Raw genomic sequence first — 16513 nt, 5'->3', positions numbered from 1 at the left:
GGGCCAGTGCGCCTACCCGAGTCCAGGAAGCAGCGCGGCTACCCTGGCGGAATGTGATTATGCAGTATAGTAAGGTGACAAAAGTTGTCTGATATCCCCTAATACCATATCACATCTCCTTTTACCCGATGGAGTGCCGTAACTCGTCGTGGCATGGACTAAACAAGTCGGTGGAAGAAATAACGAGTAACACTGAGTCTAAAGCCGTCCCCAACTGCGATGGTGTTGCCAGTGCAGGGTTTTTTGCGCGAACTCTCTCGATGATGTCCCAAAAGCGTTTGACGAGATTCATGTTGGGTGGTAAAAACCAATCGCAAACAATAGTGGCCCAGTGACATTGCGTATTGTCACCCATAAAAATTCCATGGTTGTTTGGGAATATGAAGTTCATGAATGGCTGCAAATGGTCCCCAAGTAGTTCAGTTGGACCAGAGGACCCACAGCCCACATTGTTATGGAGGCATACACAATGCCTAGTTGACAACTGGGTACATGCCTCCAGAATGAGATTTTCACTCTGCAGCGGAGTGTGCGCTGATATGAAACTTCCTGGCAGATTAAAACTGTGTGCCCGACCGAGACTCGAACTCGGGACCTTTGCCTTTCGCGGGCAAGTGCACTTGCCCGCGAAAGGCAAAGGTCCCGAGTTCGAGTCTCGGTCGGGCACACAGTTTTAATCTGCCAGGAAGTTTCATAACTGGGTACATGGTTTCGTGGGGTCTGTGCCACACTTGAGCCGTACCATCAGGTCTTATCAACTAAAACAGTGACTCACCTGACCACGCCACAGTTGTCTAGCCGTCCGGGATCGAACCGATGTGCTCACAATCCCAGGAGAGGTGCTGCAAGCCATTTGGCGCTGATGGCAAACCCATTCGGGTCGGTCGTCTGCCGCCATAGCCCATTAACGCCAAATTTCGCAGCGGTGTCCTAACGGATACGTTTGTAGTACATCTCACATTCATTTCTGCGTTTATTTCACGCAGAGTTGGTTATCTATTAGCAATGATAACTCCACACAAAGGCCGCTGCTCTAGGCCGTGAAGATCGTCAGCCACCACCTTATCAGTGGTGAGAGGTAATGCCTGAAATTTGCTATTCTCGGCTCGCTCTTGATATTGAATTTCCAACGATTTTCGAAATGGAATGTGCCATGCGGATAGTTCCAACTACTATTCCGCGTTCAAAGTCTGTTAGTTCCGTCGTGTGACCATAATCACGTCGGAAATCACCTGAGTACAAATGACAGGTCCGCGAATGCACTACCCATTTATACCTTGTGTAAACGATACTTTTTTTCTTTATTGAATTTCGATTCCTCCCCCCCCCCCCCCCCCCCGCCCCCGAAGGGGGCGGGCTGGCAGCAGCGTAGTATGCAGCTGTTCAGCCTACAGACTTTGTTTCAAAAAGGTGAAGAGAATAAATAATAAAAACAGGCGATAAAATCGGAGACTTAAATGGTAACATGGCGAAAAAAATATCGTGGAACTTAAAACATAGAACAAAGGGATGATGATGCTAATAAAATACATATGAAGCAGACAGGTAAAATAATAGACAGACAATTAAAAAACATGGCGGCAGTATGTTTCTGTTCGCAAATGACATAAAATTCACACCCAGCGACAACACGGAAAATTCACTTGAAATGCTGCACTAAAAAGTAGGCAAATATGTCAAACTATAGACGAGAGCAGGTGGGGGGGAAACGGGACAGATGATGGGAAAAAAGGGGGCAAGGAGAGGAAAAATGAAGGGGGGGGGGAAGGGGGAAAGGAGCCGATAGAGAATGAGGACACATAAGAGGGGTGGGGGTGCTGGGCAGACACAACAGGGAGTGGGGAAGGCAGAGGAGGGGAATACAAAAAGGACTCGGGGGGAGGAGGGAGGTAGGGAGAGGTTAGGTGGGGAGAAAACAGGATGAAGGGGGGGAAGAGGGAGCCCAGGGAAAGGACAGAGGAGAGGAGGGGGGACGGTCAGAGTTGATAGGAGGGATAAATGGAGGGAGAGAGGAGAGAGGGCATCATCCGGGAAGGGGAGTTCATGGAAGCCACCTTGGGAAAGGAGATGAAGGGTGTAGAGATGGAGGGTAGGGGGGACACAACAGTTAAGGCGTGGCAGGGGGCAGGGATGGGAGAGGAGAGGAACAACCAGGGGGTGAGGGGGATAAGACGGCGGGAGGTGTAGAGTATTTGGATATGTTCGAGGAACAGAAGCAGATGGGGGGGAAAGGAATGAGGTCATAGAGGATCTGCATGGGGGACGGGAGGCGTATACGGAAGGCGAGGCGGAGTGCATGATGCTCAAAGATCTGGAGGGACTTACAGAACTGGGGGTGGGGGGGGGGGGCTTAACGATACTAATATTATCTGAGTATGTGCATATCGCTATTCCATTGCTGTATTACCTGTGCATGAATTGATTGTCGCTAAACCATGCGTGAACTGATTGGCTCCAAACGAAGCAGGTATGTTACAGTTCAGTGAACAACTACTACAATTTTTAAGAAATGTATTTTTTATGTTTGTGCCGGTTGTAGTCATGACCAGCTCGGGCGACTTGAATCTCCACGCCCACCCCTCCTGAACTCGCTGCAGTGTGGCGCCTCCTGGTTGCAGCCGCGACTTGCTGGACACATTGCAGCAGCTGCTGTCTGGATGGAGTCTGCAACGTGGAAGGCTCAGCCTTGCCTCGCTCTCCCTGCAGCACGCCGTTCACTACTCTGACGCACCTTGTCGATTTGGTCGCTATAGGTGACATTGGCGGCCACCATCACACATGTCACTGGTGTACTAGTTGGTGCCCATGGCAAAGAAAGTTTGTTGCTGAGCTTTTAAATTTGTTAGACGCCACTGAACGACGTGGCTGATGTGTCCGTATGGCCGCTGTGCTGGCTATGGCGTGTAAAGAGGGGCAGATGTTATTATGAAGCAAGTAAAGTGCCTGGGTTGTAGGTGCTAAAAGTAACTGTAGAGGAACTTAGTTTGATAACTGTGAATGGTGTTGAGTTGTAATGTTTTCTCATTTGGTCAATTAGACAGTAGTGTAACCTGTCTACCTTGCAGAATCGTTACCCAGTCACGTTTTTCATCAATTGAGTATATGACTATGTACTGTTCAGTTAAAACTTTTCTATTGCGAAAGTGATGCATCTCAAAATCATAGAAACAAAGATCACTTATCATTTAGCTACAATATAGCAGGTCAGCAACTGGAAGCAGTTAATTCCATAAATTATCTGGGAGTATGCATTAGGAGTGATTTAAAATGGAATGATCATATTAAGTTGATCGTCGGTAAAGCAGATGCCAGACTGAGATTCATTGGAAGAATCCTAAGGAAATGCAATCCGAAAACAAAGGAAGTAGGTTACGGTACACTTGTTCGCCCACTGCTTGAATACTGCTCAGCAGTGTGGGATCTGTACCAGATAGGGTTGATAGAAGAGATAGAGAAGATCCAACGGAGAGCAGCACGCTTCGTTACAGGATCATTTAGTAATCGCGAAAGCGTTACGAAGATGATAGATAAACTCCAGTGGAAGGCTCTGCAAGAGAGACCCTCAGTAGCTCGGTACGGGCTTTTGTTGAAGTTTCGAGAACATACCTTCACCGAGGAGTCAAGCAGTATATTGCTCCCTCCTACGTATATCTCGCGTACAGACCATGAGGATAAAATCAGAGAGATTAGAGGCCACACACAGACATACCGACAATCCTTCTTTCCACGAATAATATGAGACTGGAATAGAAGGGAGAACCGATAGAGGTACTCAAGGTACCCTCCGCCACACACCGTCAGGTGGCTTGCGAAGTATGGATGTAGATGTAGACGTAGATGTAGATTTATGTTGTGTGCTTGCAAAGGTAAGTCATAAATTTATATCAGGTTCTCTTCTGGTTCGAAGTAAGTGTTTGAAATTCTGCCTTACTATAACTACGTGAGAAATTGTGTGCAATTAAGCGTTCTGAAACTCTGTCTTGTTATTGATATTATCTTAAGTACTTTCGAATTCGTTAATATTATCATTATTATTCTTACTGCGGGAGGGACCATAACAATAAACTTGCTGGGAATGTTGAGATTTAAAAATTGTAACACAGAAATTGTTCGTGGGGATTCTTAAAATTCTCTTAACGTAATGTTTGCTGCCTTTTAATATTGTAATAAATGGAATTTTCTTAAATGAATGTGACACCCACTTCATCCTAGCCCTACCACTCATTGAAGGTGTAACAATGATTTCTAATTTTTATTTTATGTTTTCTCATAATAGCTTCAACAGGTCTGATTTGAAAATGAATTTGGTAGTTCCAAACGACTCAGCAGCATAATAAAACAAAACTAAGGAGAAATTATAATAAATTATTTAATTGTATCTGTCGGATATAAGTGTGTAGAGCTCGCGCAAAATGAGGTGGCAACTGCTGGGATCTATAAGCTTATTCGATGCTGTATCTTCATTGCGTAGTATGACACCGCAGTCTTCAAGCACGGCAAGGCAAGGAAAGTTCTTCACAATCAGACATAAGTGATTATATACAATGCCGTTAAATTTGTTTGGGAAGAAGCAAGCAAACAATGAAACAAACATCTCATTCAAAACTGTGCCTGAGAGGAACTGCTAACAATTTCAGTCGCTCAACAATGGGAGTAAAAGAGAGGGGAAACAAAGCGTCAAGTACTTCCATAGGAAGAGGAAAGAGCAGAAAAAATTTTTTCGTTATGTTGCGAAACTGGTTGTCAGAGAAAGACACAAAATTTCCGCAGAACCAATGCTCTCCATTTTACATTTGCAATATCGTAGTAAGAGACATTGTCTCCTTGGCTAAATTTACGCCCCTCTTTTCAACGAGATTTTCTTTCTGTAGCACGTGGCCTGACTTCTTCTGTTTTGGCAGACCCTTTATTTACGCAGTTGTTTCTTCTTAGGTACACTTGTAAGAAACTATTGACTTGAATGTCTATATTTGTCGAATTATTGGTCTTACTGATAACATGTTAATACTGTCGTTTCTAGACTCGCTAGCTGCAGCTTATTTGTTACTCGAGATATACGTCTGAGCATAGGCTTCAGCTGTCGCAATCCATCTTCTCTACCGCATGGTGATCATTCATGCCAGAGCCCTAACCCTACCGGTGTTGCTTCCCCTACCACAGCGTTTGTGCAGACATGGACCAACATATTTTGTGCATACGTTGCTGAACTGTACGGTCCAGTCATATTAACGTGACCACGGCTACATTTGGCATCAACCTGTAATAAACACTTACAGAACACAGGTGGCAGCAAATGGCTCTGAGCAATATGGGACTCAACATCTTAGGTCATAAGTCCCCTAGAACTTAGAACTACTTAAACCTAACTAACCTAAGGACATCACACACACCCATGCCCGAGGCAGGATTCGAACCTGCGACCGTAGCAGTCCCGCGGTTCCGGACAGCAGCGCCAGAACCGCACGGCCACCGCGGCCGGCACGGGTGGCAGCACCAGTTACCAGTGGAGGATATATACACATCAAAGAAAGTTTTGCATCACCTCAGTTCCGAGAGTTCTGAAACATGTACAGAAAATTGGAATAGAGATCAATATAAATATCATTTCCGCCCTTTCTATTGCTCATGAAAACCACACATTGCATGTTCTACCACCATACAGCGAGACCTTCAGAGATGGTGGTCCAGATTCCTGTATACGCCAGTACTTCCTATAAAGTGGGTGCTTATTCTAGAACTGAGAAAAACTGTGTAAGTTGAAATGAAAAGTTTAATGTCACAGATTTTAGCACAAAAGTTACAGCTCTTACACAGTTTTCAAACAGCGCAATCGATAACGCATCTCGCCAACATGTACAACACTATTAAATATTAACTCTCTGAAAGAACATTAATCCTAAGCACAGTAATATGAAAGTTTAACTGCAAGTTTCTTTACAAAATTGCTCCTACACATATGTTATGATGTTGGTCAGTACTACGAAAATTGTCCGATTCCGGTTCAATGTTCGGTACTATTTAAGACGACAACCAAGTCTACAATGGATGGTTAGTTACGTGACAAATTTGAGTGCAAGATTACCCAAGGCCGCTCGAGTTTACAATGGATGCAAGCTGGTAAACCTGCAAGCCGTATTTACCTTAAGCTGCGAGGAGATGCCGACTGCAAGGCCGCTCTCTCCTGCTGAAATTCCTATAAAACTAATTTAGCCTTTGCTGAACTTCCCAGCAGAAACTTTTCCTAAGTTTCTAGTTATGCGACAAATCACATAATCATCCCTAGTCTTTGTAGATAGCGATATACACGCGCATGGTTCGAGCAGCATGCGTATTATAGTGCCATCTCAGTTCTCGCAAAAACAGTTAACTAATTTGGCTGCTTCGTTTCTCCACAGTTGGAGCTAAACGTTGCTACAGCTAATTTCTATTTGGATTGCAGCCGCTGTGAACGTAGTGTCCACACAGATTTCTTCTCTGCGTCGTACAGAGCGTTAAGCGCTCCATTTCAGGAGAAACTATGCCAGCAAGGCAATGGAGTTTGTCCACAGGAGTAGGTCTTAAGCAACCCGTGATAATCCGGCAAGACTCATTTAGAGCCACATCTACGTTCCTGGCATGACTGGATTTGTACCATACGGAACATGCATATTCAGCAGTGGAATAACATAGAACAAGCGCGCTTGAGCGCACAGTGCATTGATTAGCACCTCATGATGTACCTGTCAATTTTCGCACTATGTTATTTCTGGCTGCCACTTTCTGTTTGGTGTTTAGGCAGTACTTTTTATATGTTAGCGAGCGATCCAGAGTTACTTCAAGATACTTAGGAGTAGGATGATGTTCGAGTACGATGCCTCCCCATGATATATTTAAGAATCTATTTGCCTGTTTCTTCTTCTGGTGGAAAGCGCAGGTCTGAGTCTTGGCAGGATTAGGTTTCAAGTAATTCCCACGACAGTAAACAGTGAATTCTTCCAAAGATTTTGATAGCGTATCTTCTAAAGTCTCAAAACAATCAGTCTGAGTAGTGATAGCGCAGTCATCAGCATAAATAAAGCTTCGAGTTCCTTCAGGGATAGGTTGATCGTTGGTATATATGTTGAATAATAGTGGCGCAAGCACGCTGCCTTGTGGTAGCCCATTTTTCCGAGTTCTCCATCAACTTTTCTTACCCTGAAATTCCACAAAAAATCTGCAGTTCTGGAGACGATTTCTAATATTGCACATGTGTGTGAAGCCTTTAGTTGTATCATAACTTTATTCAGAAGGAGCCGTTGGTTGATCGTATCGTAAGCCGCGTATAGATCGATAAAGATAGCACCTGTAATGAGCCGTTTCTCATATCCATCTTCGATACGTTAAGTTTAATATCTGAGACGTGCAACTTTTCCCTTCTCTGAAATCTGCTTGCTATGGTATTAGAAGAGGCTCCACCTTTCTAATCATTCTCTGAAGAATGAGCCTCTCCAGTATTTTTTAGAGGTGACAGAGTAAGGAGACTGGTCTATAATTTTTGGGATCTTTCCTATCCTTTCCTGGTTTCGGTATTGCAATTACTCTTGCTTTTCGCCATACTTTAGGGATCTTGCATTCTCGAATAGAGTTGTTCACAAACTCCAGTGACCAAAGCATTGTGGCAGGACCAAAATTCTTGATTTGTTCAGCTCTAATGTCATCCAATCCTGCTGCTTTTCCCAATTTACATTTACTCAGGGCTGAATTCAATTCTACAAGAGAGAAAGAAGGAGATAAGATACTATTATCTTGATCCGTTTGCCTGAATAATTGTTTTAAAAAAAATGGTTCAAATGGCTCTGAGCACTATGGGACTTAACATCTATGGTCATCAGTCCCCTAGAACTTAGAACTACTTAAACCTAACTAACCTAAGGACAGCACACAACACCCAGTCATCAAATAATTGTTTCCTCTCTATGTTTCTAGGTTTAGTTGATTTGCCATTAATGAGGAGTTCGTGAGCAATTTGGTCTGGTTTAATATTGACATATGTGTTGACCTGAGTATTATCATTACTCAGGCGACGTAATAGCCTCCAGACCTTTTGGCTACTTTTACTCATGTCACAGTCGGCCATTAATTGTATCCATTCTCCTCTCTTAGCCTCATATATTGAAGAGAGGACATTCTGCGCAATGCCTGATGCAGCTTCACCGAAAGGATCTTTTTCAAACTTCCTGTAGTATTCTTCAAGAATAGTGGCCGTTTCAGGATTTATACCCTTGATATAGTTCATACTGCATCCCCTTGCAATTGATTCTCGGGAGGAGACATTAACGATGTTAACAAAATTCTCATATTGATCTATCACAGGATCTATAGTTACAATTTTCACATCTAATAATTTTGAAAATTTCTGCCAATCAGCCTTTTTGGAGTTGTGTCTTCGTCTGAAAGGGATTTCTTGAGGTCTTACTTGTGGCAGAACTTGACACATAATGGGTCGATGATGTGTATTCGGTATGGGCTTACAGACGGATTTAGTGCAGGCATGAAAAAACTTCCACTTACAAAAAGCAGATCCGGATGATAGCCACGTTCCCAGCGTCCACTGTAGAAAGAATGAGGTAGTTTGCTGTCATGAAGGAGGGAGAGATGGAAAGTTTCAGCTCACCATTTTGATCCTCTTGAATGTGCCCCCAAACATCGCTGTGACTGTTGAAATTACCTATCACAACAGAAGCTTTCCCTGTAATAAAATTTTCGGGTGGAGTGAAGGAAAAATTTGTTGCTGGAAGTTTATATACTGATGTGACTGTACAGTTACTTAACCCAACAGTAACAATTTCTCTATTTTTATCGTTTGACTGACAAACACTACAAATTTCAAGGTCTGGTCTTATAAAGATGGCGCTTCCATACTGTGCATGTGGTCTTTCAGCAACCAGTTTCATTCCAGGAACAGAAGGACGTCTCTGCTGGGTATCCCTATGTATTTCTTGAACACACAAAACATCACAGTGCTTAGTGTGGCACATGTCTTGCGAGAGTTGTTGCTTGCAGGGAGATATTCCTTCGACATTCACGGATATTATAGTCAACACTGGTCCTAAAAAGGTCCGTTGATTCGATGTCTCTGATACTTCTGATATTTATACAAACCCTCACATGTGCTCAATTAAGAGCTTCATCGACGTTCGGTTTCGTTATATTTAAAGAGGAGAGAGAATGCTATAAGAATAGATGATTTTTCTTGTTTTTAAACAAAATTTTTAGGTAGTGTGGTACGTGCGTGATGCAGTAAAGCTTCAAGGCACATGTTTTCAGTGGCAAAGACGTCGATTTTTAGCTAACATAAAGACGCATTTCAGTATATTAAGTGCACAATGAAGCATGCAAGGTTATTTGCGGTGGACTAATCACTCCTTGCAGGGTCACGGTTTCAGTTTATTTTGGTTTAACCTACGTTGAAGACCCTTTTAATTAATCCTGTTGCGCTGGTGACTAAATCATATAAGATAAAATTAGATCGCATTTTATTCACTTATGGGTCAGATTTCGTATAAAGGGGAATATTTTCGGACCATTAAGCTAGAGTCATAGTACATTATGAACTCACAGTTTAAAAATCGATTTAGTGAAGGGCTTTCAGTATTAAAGAGTAGAAACTAGTTGGGACTACGAAAAGCTATGCAGAATGTACGCTCAGACACCTCCAAGCACAGGTGCAGCAAATGTATTGCGCAGTGAGCCGTTTACCAGCTATCATTTTCGACGATCAGCACATACCCTCCAAAGTACATCCGCTACCTCTGGGCGTGAATGAATCATACAATTTGCAGGATCAGGATATGCCTGCTGGGTTCCGAAAATGTAAAACAGCCCGGAATAACGGTCTAGCGATAATGCATCCCACATTGATCACCAAGCTCTTCATCGCGAATGTTTTCACGGCCTACAGAAAATTCCACTTGACGTCCACCTACACCCTTAACAGATCTGACACCAAATACCGATAGGCGCTCCCGGTGGGTGTTCAAACGCGTTACCAGAAACCAATTCACACAATTGAGTGAGAGAGAGCTATAACCTCCATCATTAAATAGAGCTCTCTTTTTTTAATATTATATCTCTTCCACATAGTACATGAAGTTGCAGATTACATCGTCCTAGATTTGCGGTGGCTACTTTACACAACGATAAAACTGACTGATAACTAACAAGGGGACCCTCCATACAGTAAATCACGGATTTTAATGCGCTTCAAATGTGCTGTAGAGGCACTTACCATGAGTACCTGGCTATCCGGTTTTTTTAGCGACGGGCCTTGGTTTTTGACGATATCGATTTTGGTTCATTGCGCACTTTTTATACCCGTAACATTACGTCTGTTTCGAGAAAGTCACCGTAATGCAGCGGTAAAGCTTCACGGCTACCGCGCTGGAGGTACAGTGTTCGAATCCTGCTCGTATACTTTTTTTTTCAAAATTGACCGAATTTTTCAATTTTACTTCAAATAATATCAACAAACTGTGTAAGGCGTGCGAAATTATAAAGAGATATTTAATTATTAATTTTTCTTTCATACAATATTACAAAATCTTATTTTTCATCGTCCATATTGCTTGATGTGTCAGAACAATATTGTGGGTATTACTTATCATAGAAACAACCGAAGCACGAATTTTCGCAGCACCACGCGCATTTTATGAAAGCTACCGTGTTGCAGGCGCACGGTTTCTTCATGAGCGATACCGGGAAACAGTATTCTTTAGCATTCAAAAAGATTTCTCTTTCATCCGCTAATTTCGATGCGAACCATGCGTATCTAATCTTGCTTTCAAAATTAGGTGCGCTGAATTGACGTAGGACTAGCGAATGTAATTTTATCGAATCTTCCCTAGAAGCGATCTCTCTATTGTCTTTCTTCCTTATTTCTTTGAAATAAAATTGAAAAATTCTGTCGATTTTGAAAAAAAGTACACGAGCAGGATTCGAACATAGCACCACCACCGCGGTACCCGTGAACCTTTACCGCTACCCTACGCTGACTTGCTCGAAACATATGTACTGTTACGGGTATACAAAGCGCGCAATGAACTTCAAAATCGATTTTCTCAAAAACCAAGGCCCGTCGCTAAAAAACCAGATAGCCAGGCACTCAGGGTAAGTGCCTCTACAACATGTTTGAAGCGCATAAAAATCCGTGACTTACAGTATGGAGGGCCCCCTTGCAAGATACCGTAATTCAAAGGTTCGCAAACATTTGATTAGCTCCAAGGATTTTTTTACGATGAGATCTCGTTAATTTAGTTAAAAAACATTAATTTCTCACAACAAAAACGTTTCATTTTTTACATTAAGAATTTGAACTAGTGATGGAACTCTCCAATAACCCACTATTATTATTTAATGAACATCTCGATACATCACATACATTTACAATCCAATCCAATAACGTGTAATTGGCAACTTCATGTTTACAAATATTTTATATCGTTTGAATAACATAAATAAATCGACTATGTCGATACGGATAATATTAATTTTGTCATTTTCCAAATAACTTGATTACTTTCAAACACACATTTATTTTTTAAAATCGTTATCTAATACAATTACATTTAAATCCATTGACATTAAGACTGTTAGGTAAAAGCTCACAAACTAATTTCAGAAAAGATGGTCGAAAAGTGACTTTCGTTTGTGTTAAAATTGTCTCTGTTATATGCTCTATCTTTGGGCATTTTGGTTTGCTCACATTTGGTGGGATGTCGGTTATGTGTTGCACTAAAAGCTGACTGTATTACGTTGTTGCTGTGAATATGTATCGAAAATATTATACTTGGAATAGTAAAGTAAAAGTACCAAGCAAACATATACTGTCGGGCAAGAACGTCGAGCATTGTGAAGAGTTATTGTAAGGAATCACATGAAATCAGCATCAGGGAGTATTCGTGAGTTCCAAAATGCTATCTGTGGCCCAGATAGTGCAATAATGTGTATGTATAGATAAAACTAATGATGTGCAATGGTCGAGCAGCTCCTCGTAAGCCACACATCCCGTAGTCAGTGCTAAGCCACGATTGAGGTGACTCCACGGACACTGGATGACTGGAAACGTGTGATTTCGAGTGACGAACCACGCTACATTCTGCTTCAATGGAAATTTCTAGGTTCGGTGAACGCCTGGAGAATGTTACCAATCTCATCTTCCGTGGTGCGCCCCCCCCCCCCCCCCCAAATAGTGATGTACGGAGGAGGTTGTGTTACGGTATGAGGGTGTTTTTTGTTTTTAGGCTGTTGTCCTCTTATTGAGCTTAATAAAACGCTAAATGAGAAAGAATACGGACACATTTTGCAGCACTGCGTACAGAAGAGCAACAGTTCGGAGAAGGCGACTGTCACCATGACAATGATGCCTGTCATAAACCAGCTTCTATTGAGAGGCGGTCATTGCCGAAGGCAATGGCAACTCTCACTTATTTTTCTAATAATGTAACAATATTTAATGCAACTGATCGTCGTGATCTTCTGAGAACACGCGTTTGATCGTAATAATATTTAATTTACTTAGCACATACTTGCTGTTGATGTCTGCAAAACAACACCAAGTTATAAAAGAATGACCAGAGGAATCGAACTGTTTTTATTGATTGAATAAGTTAAGAATGCCCACTGTTTCCTATATTCCCTTATCCTATTGAGTCCACAGCAGGAGGGAGAAAGAAATGAATGTATGAAAAGAATGGCAGGAAGAATGTTTGGGGAAAGAATAAAGACTGAACGCCATTTAGCGATTGTGGGTGTACGATAGGGAACAACTAGTCCATAGGCAGCGATTATGGAAGCTCTGAAACCAGCCTTTGGCTGTAGCGAGGTATAGGAAGGTTGGATAGTCTGCAAAACGTACGTTTCAGTCTGTGGGAGGCAAAGCGCGGGATCTTCCCCATTGTGTAGAAGGGAGGTTTGACCGGTAACTTTAAACCGGGGAAATTCTGAGCTGATGATTGGTTGGGAGCCGCCCCCACCATGAGCGGTCAGGCGAGCAGAACGGTGGCGTGGGTCCGAGTAGTGGAACTGCTGCTGAAGACTTAGACGAGAGAGGACGCTTTTCTGAGATGGGTCGAGCCATGCTCGATTTGAGTGTGGGAAATGTGTTATATTTATCCTTAATGGTGCACATTTGGTGAACAACCCTCTTTTTGCAGCTAGACGTAAAGTAATATTAATATTCTGGAGGGAACGATATTTATTTAGGTAGGTAATGTGCAATAGTAGGTGATGTAGAAATGTTGCTTAGCTTTGTGATAGTAATTCGCAATTTTGTGCTTTTATAACAACTTCACGGTGAATAATGTAATCTTAATTTGTTGACCAAGCAAGTTCATTACGAAAAATGAAATATTTAAGTGCGTGTGGCAATTTAATTAGTTTTACACCTGGCACTCACCACGTGGGGCTGATCTATAATCTTAAAACTAGTGGAGGAACGAGTGCTAGGGACCTATACCATGTAAGTAGGAAGTGTACTATTACATGAAATATGCGTGTGGAATTAAGTACTGTTATAATTTTTCAATTTTCTTACATATCTGCAATCTTGAGAGATTTAGTAACGTGGATCCTTTGTTAAGGACACGTGGTATCTCGTGAGAAAACCTGTGTCGAATTTTAGCAAACCAAGTGAAGATAATGCTTGTTTATTCATGTTTATTGGAATGTAGAGTCAGATGGGAAAATTTTCTGAATAATTAATATTGCAAAGCGGTGAAAGAGATTAATTAACTGATAGCGTAGCCATGAACTTTGGCTGCAACAAAGTAAGTAGTTCAACTTGAGTGTGTGTATTTTGTATGTGCAATTTTGGAAGGGTTTTCATATTTCCATGGCTGAAGTTGTGTCGGCGGTAGGCAGCAGTACAACAGTGACTATTAAAGTGAATGATCAAATAGGCGTTGAATTTATGTGTGATAATTTTGGTTTTCGATGGGATAATTTAGTGTAGAGATGGTTACTGAACGGTGAATATCGGAATTGCTAACGGCTCGATCCTTACGTTCCTCCTGTGCGTATGTTGATGGAGTAATTGTGTGCTTTTGTTGATTATTGGATTCATTTGTGGAATATCCTTTTCTTCCGATCCAAAAGTCGGCATTTGTGGTAATAAGAAATACCATTCTGTAGGAGACCATAGTTTTAGTAAAAAAGTCAGATGCGTTAACGATAGATTTAAATACAAAGTCAGAAGCGTTAAATTTTACATTATTAATAAGGAAGTCAGATGCGTTTAATTTACATCTACATCTACTTGACTACTCTGCAATTCACATTTAAGTGCTTGGCAGAGGGTTCATCACACCACAATCGTACTATCTCTCTACCATTCCACTCCCGAACAGCGCGCGGGAAAAACGAACACCTAAACCTTTCTGTTCGAGCTCTGATTTCTCTTATTTTATTTTGATGATCATTCCTACCTATGTAGGTTGGGCTCAACAAAATATTTTCGCATTCGGAAGAGAAAGTTGGTGACTGAAACTTCGTAAATAGATCTCGCCGCGACGGAAAACGTCTTTGCTTTAATGACTTCCATCCCAATTCGCGTATCATATCTGCCACACTCTCTCCCCTATTACGTGATAATACAAAACGAGCTGCCCTTTTTTTGTACATCGTGGAATCTGATGCAGATTTCATGCTGTGTAAAGTTCAGATGCGTTAAGATTTGTTTAAGGAAGTGAATTTTTTTGTTCTTATAATTATCTGAAATGTTTAATGAATAAACCATTTCTTATATAAAATTCAAATTTGAGTCGGAACATGTTTTTTATAAGAGTAGACAAATCTTTTATTATTTCATTTTATTATTTGTTGAAAAAAGAAATTTTATTCAATGATTTTACTATAAGTTTCAATGTCTATCATTGGGCCAATCAGAATTGACATAGCTTTCAAGTTAGTGTTATACTGAAGTAGTAGAGGGAACCTTTCACTATGAGGCAACCATTTTTCGACAGTAACATTCCTAAAATGGACTGGCCACCCATAGTCCCGATATGAAACCAATGTAAAATCGTCAGGATGGACTAGAACGTGAACTTCACCCCGGACCCATGCGCTGAAGATCACTACCTCCTCTGATTTCGGCTCTTGATGGAGGACGGGCTGCCATTCCACCACAGACATTCAGACTCCTCACTGAACGTCTGCCCAGCAGAGTTCAACATGGCCCATATTAATGCCCACTAATAGATGCCCAGATACTTTTGATCACTTAGTGTAGTACATGAAATTTGCGTGAAACACAGATGGTGAAATGGATCAGTGTGAAACACATGGATTATCACTACTCGTCACGTATACAGATAATCCGATACACCCTCTCTAGGACATTGGAAAACGCCATTTCCTGCCTGTGCCTGTGCGCCTGTACCGTTCAGTGTAGTGGTGAGTTTAGGATAACAGGCAGAAGACTCGAGATGATGTGTATGTCTTTCCCTAATTCCTCTAGGTTAGTTTCAGCGACATGAAATTTTCTGATAATGACCTGTGTTTTCCGCTACATGGTGGAAATTACTTTTGAATGTTGTAACCTCCCCACAAAAATTTAAAAGAAAATGAAAGACAATACTTAATACAAATGGGAGCCGAGTGTAACCTCCCCACAATAATTTTGAAAAAGTATGGACAATATTATTTAAGAATGCTAATGGACATTGCGCTAAGCGTAACCTGCCCACAATGAAATGTACTGACAATGGCAACAAAAATGTGAAATTCGCAATCTGACTCAAATATAAATTCTTCAAAAAAAAATTAAAGTCCATTCAGTGATAAGAAAATTCAATTAAACCGAAATATCGGTCTTTGGCCCTGTGTAAAACAATCAGAGTTAAAGTCTTACCTCAGAATAAATGGATGTCACATTTCTGCTCTTATCTTTCTGCACAGCTTGGAGGAACTGCATTGCAAATGATAATATTCCTTTTTTCTGTGATTTTACTGAAAATTTTCTTTAAAAGAAATGGAGTGAAATGGGAAGCGCAACGAAATCTTTAGTTCAATAAAAATTAAATTTTTGAAAAAAAATGCTTTTGAAATAAAAATTATTATTGGGGCACTTGTTAGAGAATAATTACAACAAATAAATTTTTACATTATCTAATGATTATATTAATTAACAGTATACCTTATTCAGCATCTTGACCAGTATTGCCGACCGCCTACATCACCCGCACTGGACTGCTATCACTGACCGACCGCTCTGCATGACGACTATTAGCGTACTGCACGCGACGACTACTGACAGAGTACTGCTCTCAACTAGACAGAGCTACAGACTCGCAACGACTCACTGACCGACTCGCAACGACTGCTGACTGACTGAGAACCGCTCGCAACACTCGCGCGGTCAAGCGCATACTCTCTGGTCACAGATGCTACAATGCCTCGCCATCGCTGCTGCGTTACATACGTGTTTCATAACCCTCCACTGGGGGGGCAAAAATTTGGCAGCGATGGTGAGTCATTTGGACTTGCCAATCGCGGCAAA

This window comes from Schistocerca piceifrons, chromosome 6, assembly GCF_021461385.2.
Source record: "Schistocerca piceifrons isolate TAMUIC-IGC-003096 chromosome 6, iqSchPice1.1, whole genome shotgun sequence".
NCBI classification, from domain to species: domain Eukaryota; kingdom Metazoa; phylum Arthropoda; class Insecta; order Orthoptera; family Acrididae; genus Schistocerca; species Schistocerca piceifrons.
The sequence above is the reverse complement of the archived record's forward strand: the minus strand, read 5'-3'. Positions refer to the sequence as shown.